Source organism: Sturnus vulgaris, chromosome 3, assembly GCF_052056855.1.
Source record: "Sturnus vulgaris isolate bStuVul1 chromosome 3, bStuVul1.hap1, whole genome shotgun sequence".
NCBI lineage: Eukaryota > Metazoa > Chordata > Aves > Passeriformes > Sturnidae > Sturnus > Sturnus vulgaris.
Window position 1 is genome coordinate 83,940,938 of NC_142245.1, and position 23,435 is coordinate 83,964,372.

Sequence of the window (23,435 nt, forward strand, 5' to 3'; positions counted from 1 at the left end):
GCTTGGGGACATTGCTCTGAGTTTTGTTGTCCCCAGTTCATAACCTAAGAGTCTAAATAATAATCTGTGGCAATCCTTTCAAAGTAAGTATATGCTTTTGTAGATTGAGGGTGGAGGTTTGATGCCAAAGGAAAAAGGGTTCTCCTTGGCATTTATATTAAAAATGAGATTCACAATTTCTTCTAATTATACAGTTTATCAAAAGCTCTAGTTCCTCTTGTTAAAACCTGGCTTCATTTTCACATTGATGTCCCTCATCTCTATTGCTGAATACAGCTTTCTTCTTTCACAAATATAAATTCGAAATTAGGGTGTACATTCTTATCTGCACAAGGGAAATTAGCATGCAGCCTGGTTTTCCAGTTTTTTGGAAGCTAGCAAGATCCCTACTGAGTTGTGTAGGCTAAAGTGGCATATTTAGCCATTCAAAGGGAAGTATAAAAGGCCGAATGCACCAACGCACTCTAATTCTTTCTGGAACAAGAGATTAATATTATATGCAACACTTATTTGCGAATCCACATTTAGAAGAAAAAAGTTTTTTGTCTTGTATTTTAAAAGCTGAGTTGTATTCTGGAACCCAAAAATTTTGCCAAGACTGAATTTGTCAAGCGAGTTTCTTAGGGGTTCACACATGACTAGAGAGGGTGAAGGACACAGTTCAGGGGAGCTGATTGTTAACTTGCTACATTTTATTTAGGATTCTGAGACGTTCAGAAAGCTGGTGTGACCCAAGGCCTTTGGGGCATTTGCATGTTACTGTTGTAGGTATAAGAGTTTCAACAGTTATATTCAGGCCAAGGTGTCTCAGGAGTTTAAACAATGGCACATGAAAAGATCATTTTGAAGCGAAGAAGTGATAGATCCGCATATAACAAGAACCACAATAATTATTCTAGGTCATGTATTTATTGCCAAGCTAGTGGATTCACAGTGTCCACCTCTTGATTTTTGTTCAGAATTGCCTCTGGCACAAAATGACAGGTTCCTCAGAATGTGTGACCATTTCTCATTTGTTTGGCTTCACGTTTGTCCCAAAACAACCCTGTGTGGACCTAGAAGCTACGGCTAGTAAATTGGATGTTTCACTCAAACCATTCTTCTAAGTTAGGCAGCAGTCAGGCACGTAAAACATGGTGGCCCAGAGTGGCACATATCTATACAGTTAAGTGTTTGACTCTCCAAAAGTGTGAAAATATCCAAAGCACCAAATAGAAATGTTGCTTGACTGGTGATAACTCCCAGGCTATGTCAGAAATTTTTTGATGAGGCCTTAGGTAGTGAGCCCAAAATCATGCTAAGGGGCTGTCTAAGCCCTGTTGCAACATGTGTAGTCTCATCCAGTGCCTGGGAATTCCTGACTCAGGTACCCATTCAATTTACTGGTACACAGAGTCAGACACATTTTCTGAAGGAATTAATTATATTTGCCAGGCAGGCAACTGTCAAGATTTGGTTATTAAAGGCTTATTAGAAATGCCTCTAACCGAATTAAGGTGCAAACGAGATCATATGTCAATGGTTGGTTTTATTTGGTCATAAATATGAGAGAGAGAGGAAAAGAGAGAAAGGGATAAATAGAAAAGAGGCATTGGGACAGAGAGTGACAGAGACAGAATAAAGAGAATATCACTACTCCATGGATCCCACTAGCATCCTGATGATCCACTCCACCTGGTCTTCCTGGTGGTGAAGGTCTCCTGAAAGCAGAGAATCCTGTGAGTTAATATACACTCAGGCCAGGTGACAATGTCCAAGTATGGCCCCCGGGGTGAGGTGGGGGTGCAGTCTCTTGCAACAGACTCTGGATCTGTTCCATTACCTGCAATCTTGTGATGCAAAGTCTCTGTGGAACACTTCAGGGTGTCTTTGATGGATTATGACACCCCCTCAGCTGCCTCTCATATGAATGTCTCAGATGTGGCCTTGAGGTTGGGGGTTCCACAGCTGGGCCAGTCTGTGTAAGGGAGGATGGGTGATCACTGCCTCTGACCAGAGGTTACACCTGAAACCTCCTCCACCCACCTCATTTCAGGAGGCATTTCTGTGCAAACCTGGCTTCTGCAGGCTCTGATTTCCCCCACCCCAAATTCAGCCACAGCTGACTCTCAGCATGGCTGCTGAGTTTGGTTCTCTTTAGATGCATTCCTTTCCCCCAGCCTGATGATTGAAGAATGGGTTTCCATTCATCTAATCTCAGTAGTCCAACTTTCAGTCCAAAGTTCCAGTCAGGCACCCTTTAGGAAGGGATAGTCTTCTTTAAATAGTTTAAGATTTTACATCAATGTTTGAGGCATGAGCTATTTCAGTCTCTAACAACAACTCATCTGCAGCTGCCAAGCATATTTTGCCTGTCTGATCTGTAGGAAAAAAAAAGGGCATCTTTCTTGGTCTGGTCTCTTCTTCAACATGCACTACAGGAGAATATCAACTCTAAATCCTACTTTAAGAATGCTGAGCCGTGTAGCAATAGAGGACTTCTTGCTGAGTTTTATGTGATCTGGCAGAATTTTTGCTGAGAAAAGACAGCCTGGGTGTCCTGGTGAGCATGCTTAGGTTAGGCAATTGAGCAAGTGTAGTGGGGAGCTTCTGACACCTCACCTTCCAAGGAAAGGAATGAGAAATCTACCCTTCAATTGTTAAACACACCAGCAGAATTCCTTGGGATTCTGCCCTACACAAAGACATCTTCTAGTTATCTTTTTTTGAAAAGGCTCCAGGGAATCATGCTCTAGTGTGCTCGTGGGAAAAGAAACACTGAGTATGGCACAACCTTTGTTACAGAGCACCACAGCCAGGCTTTTATATCTCACAGTTTTATGCCCACAGCTAGCTGCTGCCAGCATGGAAGATGCTTCTAGTGACTTTTTGCCAGAACCTCATGGCATAAAAATGCCATGGTAAATAAGTATGGCTCATCCACAGACATGATCCATCTGCCATGGCTTTTGCAGAAAAGCAGCCAATTCATTTCAGGCCTGAAATGAGCACTGATACTCGCAAGTGCCAGGAGAGTACTTAGGAACTGCTTTTCTCCCTTTTCTGTGATGAATGGACTTATACAAAATGAAAGTTTCCCTCAAAACTGCCCTCCTGCTTCTGGCCTCGCTGCCCCTGCATCTTTGCATCAAGGGGCAGTGAGTTCAGCACAGCAGCTGAACAAGCCATGGGTACCAAGCCCTGGCAAGGCAAGAGCACGAGTAGCACAGACAAGCTGGGAGCAGCATGGACAGCTGAGAAGCCTGAGCTTGCTCCAGTCAAAGTGTAACACTGCTGAAATTAAATGAAGCTACAGGCACACATACAAAGTGGCAAATAGAGGTACGACTTTGCAATCACAGGAAAGGTGGCAAGTTCTATCTCCAGTAAGATGATTCACAACAGAAATCAGTACAGCAGTGGGACCAGGAAAAAATTAATTTTCAATATAGCAAAAAACTATGATTTCTGAAGCAACTAGATGTAAAACAAAAACTGATTAGTAGCTTGAAAGGAGTGACTAATCAAACTGCCTGAAAATAAAACTGAGCTGAGACTTCAGAAGTGCAGAAATATTAGCATTACTGTGAATATGCAGAATAGCTCAGAAGAGGAAAATGTGTTTTAAATAAGCAAGGCAGACCAAAATCATTTGGAAATCATGCCAGCAATTGCTTAATGACTTACATATTAAGTCAGGGAGAGCTTTTAGAAGAAGCTTTGCCTTCACCAAGCTCAAATGAAAAGTAGATGTGACCTGTCTAGGATTGCACTGGTGTGGCTTGTCCACAGATCCTCACTGCTCATTTTTCTGTAATTTTGAAAATAAAGGCACTGAGCATAGCAGGAGATTTGACCATGTCATAGAAGGAAGTCAGGTTGGTCAAGCAGGACTTGCCTTTCCTAGACCCATGCTGGCTGAGTCTGATCCCTTGGTTGTCCTGCATGTGCCACGTAATGGAATTCAAGATGATCCTCTCCATGACCTTCCCCAGCATCCAGGTCAGCCCAACAGACCTGCAGCTCTCTAAATCCTCCTTCTGAAGCTTTTTGTAAATGGCCACTGTCATGATGAGACTCTGTCAAGTAGACTCCTAAAGAGAATAAAGTCTGCCCTCTAGAAGTCCAAGGCAACGTCTGTTCTGCTATTCCCACTCCATATGAGAATGGGAAAATCTCATTTCATGACCACTAAGAGGCCTTCAATCATCACAGCACCCACCAGTCCTTCTCTATTCACAAGCAGCAGGTCCAGCCAGGTACCTTGCCTAGTTGACTTCTTTTCCAGCTGTAACAGGAAGTTATCTCTCACACTCTCCAGGAACCTCTCTGCTGTCTTGTATTTCCAGCAGATATCTGGTAAGTTGAAGTTCCCCATAAGAACAAGGGATAGGGATTGTGAGATTTGTCTTGGCTGCTTATAAAATATTCATCCTAATTGAGAAGTCAGAACAGACTCCTACAGAATATCTGCCTTGTTACCCTTCCCCCTGATTCCTACCTGTAAACACTCAGTTCTGTCTTCACCACCTTTAAGCTCCAGGCAATGCAGACACTCCCTAGCACACAGGGCTACCCCACCACATCTTATTCCTCACCTGTGCCTTCTGAAGGGTTTATAGCCATCTATTGAAGCACTCCTGTTTTGTGAGCCGTCCCACCATGTTTCCATGATTACAACTATATCAGTTTTCCTGCTTTTCCATGGCTTTCCACTCCTCTTGTCTGTTGCCAATGCTGCATGCATTGGTGTAGATGCACTTCAGGTGGATGATTGATCCCACCACCTTTTTGGGTGGAGAAGCCCACATAATTCCTAATGTGGCCATTCTCAGGTGTACCTGTGGCTTCTAACCCTTAAATAACCCTTGCAGCTTTGCTGCTGCATGCACCTCCATTTCCTCTCTCCACTGGGACAGCGGAACAAAGGGCCTCACCAACACTGTCCCTCAAACACTGGTGTGCCACCTAGGCTTATGTCTGATTATTTTTCCCCCTTTCTCTTAAAATCTAGTTTAAAGCTCTTTCAATGAGACCTGCTGGCTACTGTTTTTTTCCCCTTTGAGAGAGGGAGAATTCACTGTGAATCCCTGTGTTACATCCTTTGCTCTTTTATTCACCTTCTCTGCCATCTTCTCTTTTTTCAATTCTCTCCAACATTTTTATTTTTTCCTTCTACTTACTCCTGTCCTACCTGACATAATTACATTCTCCATTCTAAAATTAATTTGGCGTTAACATAGCTTATGCTTGCAGCAGTGGCAGCTCTAATGTTTATAACCCACAGAACCCTCAAAAGAAAATTTCATCGTCTGTTGTTTCTGTGTGCCCATACCCATAACACAAGAGAGGTTTAAGAGAACTATATTGTATAAAAAAGATCAGCATAGCTTAGTCATAACCAAAGTAATAGTAACAAGACAAGAATGTCAGAAAAAACAGAAAAATTGTCTATTGCCATAAAAAGAACAGTATTATTTTCTCCTGTGTGCCTTTCTGTGCTCAGCTTAGGCTGATTTATGTCCAGCTCTATGAGCTTGGGATGACCAGTGAGTTCTCAGGGCATGTTGACCTTGCAAACACAAATGTTTAAGAATTAGGCAGTGCATTTAAGTGCTATTTAAGAGGTAAACGTTTAAGGAGATAAGCTATATACTGTAACAAGTCTGTACCAGGTTTGCAATGGCTCCTGTTGCATTATGCCACTATTGCATGTCACTATTGAGATAGACAAAAAATGCATTTTCATCTGCAAAACCCCCTGGTTTTGACTCAGTATCTTCTCTGGATGGTGATCAACCAATGAGATGATGCAGAAACAGTGAATTTCTAGCCCTAAATCTTGCTTCATCTGAATGCAGGCTTAAGGAGACCACATGGGATCAGTTACACAGGTCACATTTGGAAATTATTCTTCCTAATTTTAAACAGAAATATTGATTTCTGCACAACCTGAATAAAGCATGTGGATCACAACATTTATAAAAACAAACAAAAACCCTAAAATAAGAGATGCACCTGATGGTATCTAGCGGAAAGTTAAAAACAAAATTCAACTTCTCTTGGAACAGATTCCTTGGAACACAGTGTTTTCATGGGACTGTGAAGAGAACAAAGAACCTCTTGTCTCCAGCTAGTCACCTCATAACAATAGAGATGAGGGCAGCTAATCTTCACTGTTTTCTAAAAGCTCTCTGGGCTCTTGAAATGGTTTGGCAGCTCCTGTGCTGTTCATCATGCCCAAATTATGAATATTCACAATGTTCTCTCACTGGATCACTCACCCCTTTAGTGAAGGATAGTTTTGCAGATGCATATTCCCTCTGTCTCATTGAGCTAATCTGTAAATAATGGTGGATTGTGCACTGGAAGTTTGCATCAGCACCAGTTATATGATTACTGTTTTATAGGCAGTCATTCCCTCAGCGATTAACCATTCATCCAACCATTCATTGAACTGGCACAAGCAGGGGCTTAAGGGGATCCTCCTGCAGTTCCTTGGAATATCCTAATAGACAGATAATGAGCAGAAAGGACAAAGAAATATGAATATGAGATATCCATGGCATCTGTCATTTTTCATGAAAACACAGACACAAGAGTCTCCCTTTCCTTTTGATCTGCAGTAATCATAATAATTAAATTGTGACTTTTCCTGGTTGAAGCTTTATTTTATGGTTAATAACTGCAGTCTTGAAAAACATCAGAACAGGCTTTTCTCCATCTGATATTTTTGTGCTCTGAAACACTGATTACTCAGACCAAATGGAAGCACTCAGGGAGACCAAAATATGGTGTCTAAAAGAGAATTATTTACAAACACCCAGTAGAAGCAGTGCATGAAAAGCATGTGACATAAAGTACACAAATTTGCAACTGCACATTACTCACAGAATTTACCCCAAGTTAAAAGAGGGAAGGGTGCTCATAATCTCATAATTAGCAGGCACAATGCTTGGACTCATGTACTGATGTAATGAAACAATTTATGAAATGGTAGGAGGATACAATAAAGGCCAACAATGTGTAATATAATTTTTCTAGAGATTAGAATACAAGGAGGGAGAAAAAGGGTAAGCATAAGGCTGGACAGCTACTGGAAGTTGCTACATCTAAACAAATAGTGATGCTAAAGGTCAATCTGAATATGACATTTGGCTGAAGTAAAAACAACTAATTGAATAGCAATAGCTGTCACAGAATTTTTAGGCTATAAAAGGGTTTCCTGAATTTATTTATTTTGTTTAAACAGGTTCTTGTGTCAGCTTTAATCTTTCTAATACATCAATAAAGCTTTAAAGACCATTGTTATTTTACGAACAGTATCAAGGCTCTACAAGGACCTTTTATATAACTGAGTTTATATATGAGCAAATGTGGCAAAGGTGTCAAATTTGAGAATTTCAGATGAAGGCTGGCATCCTACTGTCAATATTTTCATAGAAGAAACTTGGTGTTTTGAAGGACAAATAATTATTGATACAAGATTTATATGGAAGCATATTAGCCAAGTCAATCCAATGTCAGAAGGAGGTAAAATGTGGATGCCATCTACTACGAAGAAAGGCATGGATCCCCTGTAGGGCTAATAGCATCTGTCAGTTTAATATAGGTCTCTCAGACACCCTACATCCTCTAAAATGTCACTGAATGTCTATTTTTAGGCACGCACATTTCTTGATCATGCTCAATCCTTTTCACATTAGTTTTCCACTCTCTAAAATCCATTTCAAAGTAAAACTTTTTAGTACTAGGGTTCCCTCTATATTGGTAGGATTTTCTGTTATACCATAGAACAAAAGACACGTGAAGTAAAACAAAAATGGAAGTTACCATGATCTCAGAAAGTGTTCTCTCACAATATTGCTCAAAAAACACTCAGCTTCGCCTTTATGAATCTGATCTGAAGAAGGAGAGAGATCAGTTGATCAAATACAGTACTGCACATAGTTTTAAAAATCAAACTCAACAAAAATCTAGTAGTAAATTTTTTCAGTTAAAAAAAGTTCCAAAATGTGACAGAGACAGAATTTTCTTGCTTTGTAAGGGTGACACAAAAAAACTTGTGACACTTAATTGATCCCTTTGGTGACATGAGCAGGTAACAGTGCAGACAGGTAACAATCAGCTATGTGAGTTGTGACAATTCAAGCCCATCAATGAAGCTTTTAAACATTCATTTAATTAAAGTCCCATTGATTTCAAGACCCTTTATGTTAAGCATTTGGGCTGGTGCTTTGTTGATTCATTAGATGATAAAGTGGTTTCAGTCAATACAAATGTTTTAGGGGAGCAATTACATCTGCTCAGGCAGACAGAATCAAGAGAGAAAATATAACTAGAGGTAATGATAAAAAATAAATCTAGAGACAGTGAAATGAGAAATAGTACATACATTTTTAAATTGAGGGTCATTATGCAGCAGCACCAGAATATCTGACTTTTCTCTTTTTAAAGTCATCATGTCAAGACAGAAAAAGTTTAAATTCTATTTAATTGTACTTCATTTTTAATGTTGCTCACAATCTCATAAATCCTTCTGGTATTAAAGCGTATATATTATATCCTTTGACACTGATCTATTACACGTATATCTATTATACATTAAAACCTGTACATTATATCACTGAATTCAAAGTTCATGGTTTAATTCTGAGTTATTTGAAGGCCTCTTTTGAAAAAAACAAACATATTTTATTACAGTTTTATTGATAAATACTGCATGTTTCTATTTTTTAAATTGCATTGTTATGTTAGGGATTCAATTTAGTAATCTGTTCTCACCAATGTAGAGGTATATGAACTATTTCAGAAAGTATATGGAATCATCAGAACTCTGAGTGTTTGCAAACACAAACTGCAGTTCTGTGATAAAATGGTGAACTTACAGGTAATGCACTCTCTCTACCCCTTAGTCTGCAACAAACTGCAGTATTTTGCAAAACCACTTTTGTTCTAGATTATTTGGTTTTCAGTGGGCCTCATGCACTGTAAATGTTGCTATGGCTGCAAGTAAAGCTAATACTAAACTGGTTTGTACCAATATACCTTCAGCTGGCGTTATCTTACTATCGGTAAAAATAACATCCTGGAAAGCTTGTATAGAATTTTATATTTCAAAAGCATTTGTCAGAATGGAAGTCCTCATTCTGCTTTCTATTGGTATTGGGCTCTCTCTGATGACTTTCAAGTTTAAAATTAGAAAATTATTCCATCCCTTACCCTGCATTATAAGTTGTTCAATTTCTTTCATTTTTTTATCCACTAGTCCAGCATTATCAAAGAGTTATCCTTCCTCTTAGCCCTGTTTCCAAAACACATTTTGGTGTGAAAAGAGCAGAAACATGTGCATGAAAATGAAGGTGCAACAGTTGCCACCTCCATAGCCCGTGCATGAAAAGAACAAGACATGCATAGCCAGTTTTAATGAGATTTCAGACTTATTTTCACTACTATTTGCCTAATATTCTTGCATTGCTCCTACCCCACACTAGTTATTTTGCTTATTGGCAACAAAATTCGAAATTAACTATCTTGATACCAACAAATAAATGTAACTTCAAACAAATGAGACAATGTGAAGATCTAAAATGCTGCAAGTTTCCAAACAGTGTATTTTTTTTATGCGGAGTGGTAAAATACATTCAACTCTGCAAAAACAGATAACACCTCTAGGATAACAGCATTCCTGAATGCACTAAAACAGAAATCATGATAGAGCAATGGGAAAAGGGATGAACTACTCAGAGAAGGAAAGTTACAAACAAGCAGTTAAATTGTCAAAAAGGGAAAACAAAAAGAAAGAAAAGGAAATATAAAAGGCTATTATGTAATTCAAAACTTTTACTATTAAATACATAATTTAATTAGGAGAAAGTTAAGGCTCATCCCAACGTTTATGATTTATTTTTGTATATATTGTAGACTTTTAAGGTAATAACTACACGTCTTACATAAGTATTTAAGGACCCTTTTATTTTTATATCTCAAGACATGGATTTGAAAAATAATTATAAGCTCAGTAATTTTTTTGGGGATGCCTGAAAGATTTCTTTCCTGAGTGATGTACTTTCAAGAGTCTTATTAGTAGAGGACATATTCTGTATTGCCCTCTCCCAAGGGTTCCCAAGTCTGGGGAAATGAGAAGCTGAAGAGGTGCAATGTCTAAGACTTCTCAGTGTTATTTTCACCTACAAATGAATTTGTATGCTTTATCTGTTGCTGCCCTAAGCAAAGGGAAAAAACAAACCTTTCATCTTTTTCATCCAAGGCTCAAATACTGCTAATAAAAAGTATATTTCTTCCTTTTATCATTGTTAGCATTGACCATTTCGGGTATATTTATTTAAACAGGAAAGTTATTTTCATGCAAATCAGGTCAGCAGCAGTGACTGGGAGAGAAAATCAATAGAGGAAAAGAGCAATACTTTGGCAAAGGGAAGAAAGAGATTGCTAAATATTTTTGCTGCCACCTTCCTTGCTTGTTACTGTCCCACATCCAAGATAAAAACAGAAAATTAAATTCTAGGCATCAATTCCCATCTTACTTTCGTTAAAATATTTTGACATATTTATCACCTAGGAAATAATGGAGGGAAAATTAGGAATTAAAGGCAGAAAAAATTAGCAATTCAAGAGGAAAATAAAAATCTTCCTTTATTTTTTTTTCCTGCGGAATTATGGAAAAATATTACTGAGAATGCTGATCAGCTCTGGTTACTATATTTCACAGAAATATATGTCTAGGAACTCACACTAGAAAAATGCAGTTAGTATGACTGATAGCTTTAAATATAATTCTTGAAATTGCTCAGCATTTTTCTTTTCCTGTTTCAGAACACAGTGTAAAGAAAAGATGTAGCAAATTACTTGCAACTTTCTTTTTTTTTTTTTTTTAACGAATGCACACATCTGTATTGCACAGGTCGGAATGAATCTGCTCCCAATAAACATTTAAAGCTGTCATACAGATAGGGCCTGCCCTAGAAATGCACAGGGTAGGTGGCTGCCTCCGGTAGCAGAATGCTTGGAGAAAGATTTTTCCTCATTACCCAGGTACTGGCTCTGCTCTGCTTTCACCATTGCCTTTTCCCAGCTTCCCTAAACTGTGTCATCAACATAACATTTGGGTTTGCTGCCATTTGTGATGAGAAAAAAAGCATTATCTTTGTCATCCTTGAGGTGATAGAATTCAAGTTTCCTCACAGTTCTCAGAAGCTTTGGGTCAGGTCTGCCTCACCATGCCTACTAAGAAACAGGAGCAAATAAGCTCCCAGCACATATTTACAGTTGGAAAAACCCCTTGTGGAGTCACTCTGACTCCATTTATCAGCCTGGTGTAAAGTCAGTAAATACAGGACCCATGAGTTCTTACACAGTTTTCTCTACAGAGAAAGCCGAATTATGCCAAACAATAATGTTAGAATAATCAATACAACAGAGATTGCACTCTTTATTTACATGTCAATCGACTTTTGAGGAGGAAAATGAAGGTTAACATCTCCAGGGATTAAGATCCAGATCAAAATTACTGAGTACTTTTCATAAACATTGTATTATTATTTAAGATTTTGTTTTTCACTAGTTGTTTCACATTTGAATATGAATATCCTAATTTTATGCTATTATACTTTCCCTACATCATAGAAGGAGTGTTCCTCCAAATTGCTACTGCCATAGAAATGCTTTTAAGGTATTTTGTTTTATAACATCATTAGTTTTTCTATATTTAATCAGGTTCAGATTATTCAGGATTAATATCATTGTAACACATTTCAGCATATTCATTAATTTTGATTCTTGAACATCTGGCAATCTGGCAATAAAATTACTAAAAGCAAACAAGATTTGTTAGTTAGGCTCCTCAGACATAAGCATTCAAACAGAAGTGAAATCCAATAAATGCAAATTGAAAAGACTGCTGGCACTTTGAAACAAAAATTATCTTCTAACACAAAGTTAGTTTTAGAGCCTGTAACTGCCTTTTCATTTCTGAGCTCTTCCACGAGCTCTGGGGATTTTTACAGTAATTTTTATGTGTTTTAAAATTCTACCTTTCTTGCAACATGAAAGATCTACAGAAGCTGCAAATTAAAAACTTGTTGCTATGCATGTATGCAAGGAATTAGAGGATATTGGTTGCAATTATAATGACTCCAAGCATAGTTTAAAGTATCAATTTTTTAAAAAAATCAAATATTTTAAATCTTGTATTTACTTCTCATGGAAAATATGCTAATATAATTATGTGATTATGTGACATATTTATTCAAACCCTTAGCTTTTGTTCAGTCCAGTGATTGGAAACTATTAACAACTTAATTAGAGAGAGGTGATCAATTTATGATTTATGTCAAGTTCCATTTGAAGTTGAAATGGGAATTGCATGTTTATCTGTCTTCATCAACCTATCACATTATCCTTAAAAGAATTTTTCTGTTGATCAGGACAAATTTTAGACCTAAAGCCCGTTTTCTAACTAGGAATGTATTCACTGCAATTACACAAAATCACAGAATTAACTAGGTTGGAAAAGACCTCTGAGATCATCAAGTCTCATCTATGACCCAACACCAGGCCATGGCACTGACTGACACATCCAGTCCTTCCTTAAACACTCCAGGGATGGTGACCACACCACCTCCCTGGGCAGCCCGTACCAATGCCCAATCACTCTTTCTGTTAAGAAGTATAACTGATTTATTCTCATCCAATTTTAATTTAAGACTTTAATCCACTAGGTACGACCTCTCTTACATCAACTCATTCATATATTTGGAAATTTTTGCCTTTCCAAGTCAGTTTGTGACGTTTGCAGTGGCCACTGCTTAATGCAATGCAGGCTTTCTGCATGCTCCATGCCCAAGCTGTTTGCCTGAAGTCAGCTGGAACTAGACCTGAGCCAGGAAGTCAGCCAGCATAGGGGCAGAGTGGATGAACAGGGAGCCTGGGTTCCTTTTGCCACAAACATTAAGTGAAGAGTTGAGGCTTTTATCATGGGCAGGTTGTCTGCAACACAGACTCCTTATGCCACAAACATCACAACCTGGCTCTCCTGCTTGGTGCTGAACACAGCTACCTTTCTCCCACTGCCAACTACATCTGAGGAGCAGTACTGCCATGTTTGCCCACAGCAGGACCCTGCTCTGCCAATAAACCTTGAAGACCAATGCTGGCTCTGCACCACAGCACAGAATGGCATTTGTATTCATGCTGTCCCCAGATCTGCTGGAGAAAATTGTATGCAGGGAGGCCATAAGCCTCTCTCAGCAGAGTCAGTTTCCATTCTGCAAGGCTGTCACTGACATGAAACCAGAGCACCAAGTACATCCAAGAGAATTCTGGGCAGAGCCCAGTGGCTAAGCTGTGCCACACACCCACATTACTTCAGATTCCAGCGGGGTGCATTTGCTTGAATGCAATGCCAGGCTCACAATGGCTCCTTGTGCATGTCTGGAGCACGATGCAGAGATGCCCAAGTGACTTTTCAGGGGCAGCTTGCAGGACAGCACAATAATGCAGCCCACATTGCAGCTGTAGAGTAACAGCCTTCCCGTTACCCAGAGAATCCTATCTCCCACAGAAGTGCAGAGATGACTACAGCAAAAGCAACATGTTTTTAGTAAGTGTTTCGTGACTGAACTATATAACTTGCTGTTATTTATGTCATAGAATCTGTAGGCTGGAAGAAACCTATGGATGGAAGTCACCCATTCCAACTCCTGTGCTAAGCAAGCCCAGCCCCCAAAACTGAACCCTGGGTAAACTGTATAGTTGGATCTACTTTTAAGACAGTCAGTATACCACTATTTCCGTTGTCTTTCATTAAACACCTATGAATATTTATTATTTCAGGACGTAGTTTTGTGATTCAAAGCACTCCTGCTCTATGTAAATTTAAGTAGAAACTTCTTACCCCAAACTCACTGGCTCATCGTTGTACAGCCAGTGAGCTCTGTTAGAATCCTTCATCTTAAATTTATTCACAGAGAAATACACTGTGATCATCAGAACAAACCCTTGCAGATTCACACAGGTTGCTGTGGTGTCTGTACAGACAAGTACTGACCTACATGGTCCCACATGCAGTGCTGCACATGTGGCAGCATACAATGTACAGCCTGCAGCATCTATGAGATAACAGGAACACATTTTAGAGAATAGTAAGGTAAGAAATCTGGTAGTACTTTAGCATAGCACAGAAAGCAGTTAATCTATACAAAAAATAACAACACAAAACAAAACATTAACGTGAAAAATAAACAGTGGTTTAGCTCTTAGTTTTTGTTTTGTAGCATTGTTTTCTACTAATATCAGGACAATTAATGCAAGAGCTTCTAAAGTGGATAGGGTCCTGACGTTCTGGATGACACAAGAACATATAAAAAATGCCTAATGGACTCTGTCTTGCATAAAGCCATATTCTTTTAATTATTCATGCTATACCTAATCTGTTTTAGAAATCTCAATGCATTTTTTAAAAAAAGCATTCTAGATTCAGATTTAGGAGAGCTAACACTCTCCAGATCAGCTTGAGAAGGCTATGGCATTCTGTACAAATTGATCAATCAATACAAGGAATACATTGTTCAACACACAGAGAAAAGCTACCTCTTCCTCCAGAAATAAAAGTCCTGTAAGATAGCAAAGAATAGCACTATTTTCGCTCAGATTTATTTGTAATTGTGATGTCATTTCAGTTCACTTGTTCACTTGTTCCATTAAAACAGCTGGCAGTGTTTCTGAAAATCATACAGTGTCAGCTGACACCAAGAGCACAAAAACTCTGCAGCAATCTCCTTAGTGTTTTCTTGTCAGTTGAATAAGGAGCAATTTCACTTGAAGGCCAAATTGATCCAAACAAATCAAGAATCATTTTCTCAAATGTCTTATGTCTTTGAAGCATTATTTCCTTCTCCCAGCAGATGCACTTCCATGGATTGAAAGTATTGATGGGGCCTTTCTTTGTTTCGTGTAACTGCTTCCATATATGAAGGTTTTTCAGGGAGAGGGCAGGAAAATCACATATTCTAATCTGCACATGGTGCCACTCAAGAACAGGCTGATCAGCCATCCTATGGCAACAACAGGAGCACTGCCCCTGCTGTGGTTGGAGGCTGCCCTGGGCTCCCAAGTGGTGTCATGTGCCTCAGCAGGTGGTTGGCTGCATGCAGCAGCCTTGTAAAGAGCCTGCACACACTTCTACATTTCTCTTGGTCCCACAATTGAAGAACAGCAAAGGTATACCCAGTGAGGCCTTCAAAAATGTGTATGTTAGTCTCCTGTCATTGTAATATGCTTGTAAGATAGGAGGCTCTAACCCTCCATCTCATTCCTGTGTTCTGAGTACTCCACAGAAGAGCAATTTATTCCAGCTACCATCTGGCATAGCTGCTTGCTTAGCTTAAGTAGCAGAGCTTCATGTGTGGGTTTGGAGGTTCCTAGGTTCAGGCACTGAGATGCTTTGAGCACAGAATTTTTACTCTGTTTTAGTTTGGGTCTGTTCAAGGATGAAGGAGAGACAGCACACTGTGAATCAGACCTTTGTCTAAAATATAGTATTTTTAGTGACAAACCTGAAGTTCTGTTACTTGAGCACCCCAGCAGAAAGACAGTGAGACTAAAGCACTACTTCACTATCTTACTTGGAGTACCTAAAATAGGGTGGTACAAGGCTCACTTGGCTGCTAAACTTTGCAACCCTCATTGAATGGAAAATGGAGATGTGCAGTGCAGCTGCAAAGCAGAGGCTGTAATATTTCATAGTACCAGACTAATTCAGCCAGGGCAATGAGCAGAAACAAAAACTCAGTTAGCACTCTGTTTTTCCCCACCACTAAATCAGCAGCTGATTTTGCCAGTAAATTGCTCAAGTATATGCATACTATAGCAAAGTCCAAAAAGAGCATCTAGAAAGTACAACATATCATAGGAAATACTATATGAATGCAGAAAAACCCACAGAAAAACAACATGCTTTGTGTTAAATTAGCTAAAAGCTAAGTCACATGCTGTTTAACCAGTAAGTGAGCAATCCAATTTAACCCCTTTTCAGTATGTAATTAATGATGGGGGACTTAATCCTGCAGTTAAGTTCTGCACAATATCTGAAACATGACTTGATTCTTAACTGGTTTAGATGTATTACACTCAGGTAATGGTGAACAAAGGAAAAGCTTTGACCAAGAAAATTTATTCTTGTTCTGATGTTGGTTTAGTGACTTTTTCAAGGATACCTTCCTAAGGGGCCAAACTCCAAATACACCTCATCCTTTACCCTTTAGAAATTCAAACACGAAGGCCTACCTAAGGCTCATGGTCACACAAAGAAACATAGGATAGTTCTAGTTTCTTTCCTGCTCTCTCTCACTCGTAACTCTTTCAGATATAATTCTTGAGACTCATAATGCTTAATTTCTCATTTTTCTTAGCAGTACTTTTCCTTTTTAACAGTGATGCTAACCCAGGACTAGGTTAGTACAGACAATATGCTTGTAATTCTTACTTTTAGGTGCACCACTAGTTCCTAGTTAAGTTCTACTGGAAGACCTTAGTTTTCCTAGCATCCCTGGGTAGGTTACTGGGAAAAGTTTCAAACTAAAATGATTTCTGGGAGAATCTCTGCATCCTAAATTAGTTTCTAAAATTAATCTCCATAAATGCCAACAAACAAAACCTGAGAAACAGAGCTTTAGACAAATTATTTTGTTACTGTTTACTTTGATTACAGTTTTTTATAAAATAGATTAAATTTGAATATATTTTTAAAATCAAATAATTTCAAAAAAGTTTATTTTTATAACCAAAACAATAAGGCATCAAGAATTTGCAAACAAAAGTAAGAGAATGTCTCTGAACAATTATACTAAACCAAGCTCTTCCCCTGAAATGGCTATGGGTTTAACTATTTAAAATTTTCAACAGAAAAGCTTCATAAAAAATTATTGGTGGCTGTACTTTACACATTTTTATAAGCATCCGTTCCCTTGATGCTTCCAAATAAGCTGTCACCAACCTACTAGTCAATAGTGAAGCTTAAAAGCAGGGGAAAAGTTCACAGAATCACATAATCACAGAATATGCAGAGTTGGAAGGGTCCCACAACAATCAAGTCTATCTGCAAGAGTCACACCATGTGCCTGTGAGCATTGTCCAAATGCTTCTTGAACTCTCTCAGGCTTGATGCCGTGAATCCTTCCCTGGAGAGCTGTTCCAGTGCCCAGCCACCCTCTGAGTGAAGAACCTTTTTCTAATATCCAGCCTAAACCTCCCCTGACACAGCTCAGGCCATTCCCTTGGGTGCTGTCACTGTCCCCACAGAGCAGAGATCAGTGCCTGCCCCTCCTCTTCCCCTCCTGAGGAAGTTGTACCTGCACTGAGCTCTCCCCTCAGTCTCCTCCAGGCTGAACAGACCAAGTGCCCTCAGCTGCTCCTCACACGGCTTCCCCTCAAGGCCCTTCCCCATCTTTGTGCCCTCCTTTGGACACTCTCTAATAGTTTAATGTCTTTCTCACATTGTGGTGCCCAGAACTGTCCCCAGCACTGGAGGTGAGGCTGCCCCAGCTCAGGGCAGAGCAGGACAATCCCCTCCCTTGCCCGGCTGTGATGCTGTGCCTGATGCCCCCAGGACAGGGTTGGCCCTCCTGGCTCCAGGGCACTGCTGGCTCATGGTCAACTTTCCACTGGCCAGGACTAGCAGGTCCCTTCCTGTGGCACTGCTTTCCAGCACCTCATTCCCAGCCTGCCCACACATCCAAGGTGCCCCATCCCAGGTTCCGTTGTTCATGCTGGATTATAGTGTTATACTCAAAAAGGCATTGCATAACCAATCCAGGCCATAAAAATATGGAAACCTAAGTCAGAGGGTGGGGCTGGCTGGGAAGAGGCAATGTTATCTGTACATGCTGGTGTGGGCAAGGAATTAATGCACAGAGAGATTAAGGGCATTGTTCAGCAAAACCCTTAAGCACATGTATGAGTAATCCCACTGCTGCTCAGGATGGCATTACTGGCAAAAGGAAAGTCTGCAGCCCTTTGTGTTAATTCAGGGCCCTGTTGACCTGTCCAAGGTCACACAGTAAATCTGAGATAATTCCAGGATTTGAACTCAAGCATCTTGTACTAGCAGGCCTTGAAAAGAAACCTAGTCTCCATTTCTTAGTTTAGGTTTATCACCATTTGCTATGTTTCTGTTTAGAAATAGACAGATTGATAGATAGATAGACAGATAGACAGATAGATAGATTTTTAGATACATATTCAGGATCTCAAACAAGTAATTACAAACTTCAGTCTCCAATCCAGTATATCTGAAATCTAATTTATTAAATAGGTGGGGAAAATTGACAAGAAAATAGTATAATCGTAAACATGAGGAAAAAAATGTGCAAGAACATAGGTATGCACACAATGCTTCATAAAATTGCCATGACTTACTTTCTGTGAGATCATCATATAAGTGAGTCTTCAGTAAAAATGGAAAAATTTTATATGTATACATATATATAAAAACAAGGTTTTTCTGAATAAGGTTGGAAAGCTTCTTTAGGGATAAGAGAATGTCAGAGTAACGTATCTTGCAGGTACCACCCTCAGCAGAGAATCATTAGGTTCTACAGGTCTGTTTTAAAGGAAACAATATCTTACAAAATCAGACTTTGATATTGTGAAATGGATTTTGTTGTTAAGAGGTGACTGCTTAATTTTTATGTTGAGCAAAGAAAATTATAGAGTTTAAACTGAACTTCACTAAGTTACTGTTCCTAAATTTGTTGTTTTCTGATGAATATATATTGCAATGCCTTCATCTTGGTTACATCAGGCCATTTTCCTTTAACATGCCCATGCAAATTTAGAAGAGACTTTTATGTATTCAACCTTCCTGAACAGCTTTTAAGACAGGAGCCTAAAAAATGACCAGTAGTCAAGTTCCATGTGCTGTACCAAGATAATTTGATCAAGACAGCTACAGGACAAGTACCAATTTAGATGAAGCCATGTAAAAGACTTCTTTTTTCTCCTCTCATCTCACCTCTTTCTTTCAGACAAGAGAAGTTACATGAGAGGTGAAATTATTCCCAATCCCTTGTCACAACTCTCAAAGTTTAGATTCAAATTAAGTGATAAATAGGTTTGTGATAGATAGAGGTTTGGTCACGAGGTGGAACTTGTTCAATTTCATTGCCAGGCTGTCAATGGAGAAAAAACTGTGAGAGAATTGGAAATATGTTCATCCTGGGGAAAAGGAGACTGAAGGGAGACATCACTGCAGGTACAACTTCCTCAGGAGGGGAAGAGGAGGGGCAGGCACTGATCTCTGCTCTGTGGGGACAGTGACAGCACCCAAGGGAATGGCCTGAAGTTGTGTCAGTGAAGGTTTAGGTAGGATATTAGAAAAAGTTTCTTCACCCAGAGGGTGGCTGGGCACTGGAACAGCTCTCCCAGGGAAGGGCTCACAGCACCAGGCTGAGAGAATTGAAGAAACGTTTGGACAATGCTCTCGGGCACATGGTGTGAATCTTGGGCATGGTCCTGTGAAGGGCTAAGAGCATGATAATCCTTGTAGGTCCCTTCCAACTCAGCATATTCTGTGATTATGTGGTTCTGAGAACCAGTTACATAGACAAATTTACTAAAGCAAACTAAGAACCTTGAAAAGGACAGGGCTCTGTAATTTTCCAGTTTTACTTAGCATATTTTTATGTCTCCAAGGTCAGTAACATGAGCAAAAAAAACCTTCCTCCTTCAGGATATGAAGACTGTCATCTTCTTAAGAACAGTGAACGAGTAATTTAGAGAGCCTTGTAAGCACAGTGCAGACAGCAAGCTGCAGAGAAACCCTTCACCAGCAAATATTGCATGTAGTGGTGAAAGCTCTCAATTTGACTTATTCAAAGAGCAAGACTCCTGATTAGGCTTGATCAAGAATTCCTGCAAATCATGTGATTATTCCATCTGGGAGTCTGCCACTGAGGTTCATTTGTGTATGCATATGTTATAGAATTATTATTGACCCTTATGCGCATTGGTTGACACCACCCATTACTAATGTTGTCAGGGACCTTCCACTGTAACACCTTGTTTATAAATATTTTTAAGCTTGCAAAACTAAATGAGCAGAAATTTTTTAGTCTAGATGTTTGCCTGAGATCACAGTTTTATGGAGAAATTCCAGAATATTTCAGCTAGGAACCCATCCAGGAAAAAAAAATAGACGTTAAAAGCTGTTATCGTTTCTTACAGAAGTTCTGTTGACCCCTGACTCTGCAAAAGGACCATGACATGTTTCAGGGCTGAATTTTTTAGCAACAGTATGCCTTTTACTACTCTGCTGAAAATCACCCCACATGGTTTCAGTCAATACCTCTGCAAAGTCAGGATTTGCTTAGTCAATCCGACAGAAATTTGCCAATATTTCTGAGGTTTAAAAGCAAAAGTTTCTGAAGATGTGTCTTAACTAAGAGTGCTTGAAAGATCCCTGGAGCTGAAAGAAATTAGATCCTCTGCATTCAGGCAAAGACCTTTCTTTGCAAATCAACAAATTCACATCAAAGAGAGATGGAACTTTTCATCCAAACAGAAATAATCCCTGAATTTTGGCCAAACAGGAGTGAAAAGAGATAAAAACTTTTGCTTCAGCACTATTTTCCTGCCTCTTATGTGTTCAATTTTCTGCAGGATACCTACTTTGAATTTTTAGTTGGAAAGACATGGGTTGCTATTGATCATCTGCTTAATCAATTCATACAATCTGAACATCAGCTTGCAATACTGTCAGAATTTTGTGAAGCTCTGTTAAATTAATAATACAATTATTTAGAAAATATGGATACTGCAGCAGCAACCATCAGTCCCTGTAGCTTTTCTTCTTGGCATCCTGTTTTTCCTCTTCCAACTGAAACTACTTTTGTTTACAGAAGTAGATTTCTAGCATATCATAAATAAACATATTTAAATCCTACCATCATCCAAGCAGCAGCTGCTCCTAAGAAGGCATGGGCTGTGGGATTTGAGTGCAAATCCAATTTAGTTCAGTCTCCAGCGGCCACTGCTCATAAAACTGAAAATAATTTGTCGCAATTGGCAACTTCTACAGAAAGAAACTTGCAAGTTCCCCAGTACTGTAAAGTATACATCTGCTGTCAGTCTGCTTTCTGCAGGGGTAGAGGATGGAGAAAACAAGAATCAAATACAGTTGTCCAGTTCCTTCTTCAGGACCCAGGCATACTATATTATCCTTATTAAAGTTTACTGGGAAACATGAGCAATAAAAAACCCACTGGTTTAAAGTCTGACACCACAGTATTTAAGGTTTGCTTGAGAGGAAGATTTAAAATAAACACTCAATTGCTGTGTTATTGAATAAATTAGGATGGCTGAATATATCTGGAAAGGTATTTGGTGAGCACTTGGAAATATCTATCTGATGTAAAATAGGAGAGTTTTTTTCCACAAAACAAAATAATTTACAGAACTCTCTTATTCCAAAGATGCTAGTAACCTAACTCAGCTATAGATGATACTATAACAGTTGCACAAATGCAACACGGGTACATGGTAGTAAGTAAAATGAGGTGGTGACCATCTTCTGATGCTGAGGTCAATTGGCACAGCAGAGCTGATACCCTGGAATTAAACCTTTCTCCAACCCAGCACACAGTGGTTTCATCTACCTGAACAATTAAAAACACTACACTACTCCCCAAGAAATGCCTAGATATCCTTTGTGAAGATAATAAAAGGCAAAACACAAACCCAAACCAAGGAGCCCACTGGCAACTCATCTGGGTGGAGACTTTAAGTTTCTACCTTGTAATCTTAGTATAAAGCAAAAATCCCCAACCAGGATTTGGTTTGCTGAATAGTCGTAATTTTAAGATTGTGGTCTCTTTTCTAATGCAAGAGCCAGCCTTCCTCCATCAGGCACCAGGTGAAGTTCTCAGCAGTTACTCCCCAAAGAGACAAGCACTTTAAACGACGAGAGGGACTTGGGTAATCAACACTGGTCTTGATGCTTCAAGGCATAGCTCGTTGTCCACCTCTGTTTTTTGAAGCCTTGGTGTCAGGAAGCCCTTCCAAATTTTTTACTCCCAAAGGAGTTCTTGGGAATAATTTCCAGAGGAATAAACCAGCAAGTAAATTTTCTACTCTGTGTCATGGCTCCTTCCCAAAGAGCATAATAAAAGTAACTACAAGAGTGCACATCAGTTATGATTACTTAGCCTGGATGTAGTAATGTCTTACACAACTTCTCCATGCACAAACATGACTCCATGCAATATTTCCCCAGCAAAGGTCTCTGCTAGATAGGTGTCTCTGTACCCCTTTCCATTTCATAGTGTAGATTTTCCCTGGAGGTAACAAGTACTGCTTCCTTGCAGGCACTGGCAGTGGTACAGGGGAATAAAACAAACCTCTTAAGTCCTTGAGGTTTATAGTATTTTTTCCACTTATGTAGAAGGCAATTTCAGCAATTGCTGATTGCTTTCCAGGCAATTGCAGCAAGTAGCTTTGACCACTGAAATCAGAAGGGCAAGCACACAGAAGTAAGGACAAGCATTGCAGAGAAAGTGGAAAAAGACTTTGCATGGAAGCGATAACTCAGACCCAGCTGGGTAAGCTTCTTTATTCCCTTATCTAAGTTCAACTGCAATGTGACTGAAAGCAGGCCTGTTCTCTGCAAGCAAGGTTTTAACTCCAGCCTGCCTCTTGGGGAATCTGCCCTGTATCTGTGAGACCACTTGATTCTCCAGCACTATCCATGTGTACCCATTAGATTCCTGTTTTGAAAATCTTGCCAGTGGCACTGCCCACCATGAAAAATCTCAAAGAAATATTTTTGTTATTTATTAGTTTTAATGAATGCTTTAAAAATATTGTTTATATATTTTTTTCTGATAAAGCTTTGACAGGTTAGGCCAAACAGCTTGCAGTCTTGACATTCAAGCTATATAAAAAAATGTGAGTTAACCATTATATGCTAGCACATATTTCTTATAAATTCTGTCTTGTCTGTTTGAAAACACACAGTGGGCTAGGTAATTTTCAGGTTTCTTATCTGCCTCTAACTAGTCTTCAAACATTCACACAGTTGGTGAGAAATGTTATCTTTGGAACTGCCAGAAGTTTCAGCTTAAAAGGCTTTGGTCTCTGTTTCTACCATTTTCTTCATAAGATATTCAAGGAAAAAACTAAATTTTACTCTCACTTAAATCAATGGGCATGATCCACAGTGAGCATTGATATGGTGTTAAAAATGTTTAAAAACCAGTTTTGGAAGTGCTTTTCTTTATTTTCTTATGTCTGTAATAAAGATCTTGGAGATTTTCTAGCAATTTCTCTCTCACCATTTAAGAAAAGGGATGGCATGAAGAGCAGACAAAAATTATGTCCTTTAAATATATATTGACCTGTTGTAGACAAAATCCACTGCTATGTATTTGAAATATTTACTTCTC

At 39.2% G+C, this 23,435-nt stretch overlaps 1 long non-coding RNA gene across 6 annotated transcripts in view; it reads right to left on the reverse strand.

Moving 5' to 3' along the window:
* Window positions 1-1,475: 1,475 nt before the first annotated feature.
* Window positions 1,476-23,435, reverse strand: part of LOC148224459 (uncharacterized) — a 46,762-nt gene continuing 24,802 nt past the window's right edge. For 3 of the 6 annotated variants that reach the window (XR_015802662.1, XR_015802661.1, XR_015802659.1), the window contains 5 exons: window positions 20,940-21,131; window positions 7,813-7,882; window positions 6,264-6,487; window positions 1,823-1,957; window positions 1,476-1,700 (listed from right to left, as the gene is read on the reverse strand). This is a non-coding gene — a long non-coding RNA (uncharacterized LOC148224459). The remainder of the gene's footprint in view (window positions 1,701-1,822; window positions 1,958-6,263; window positions 6,488-7,812; window positions 7,883-20,939; window positions 21,132-23,435) is intronic. The other 3 variants (XR_015802664.1, XR_015802660.1, XR_015802663.1) reach the window with 3 other exon arrangements.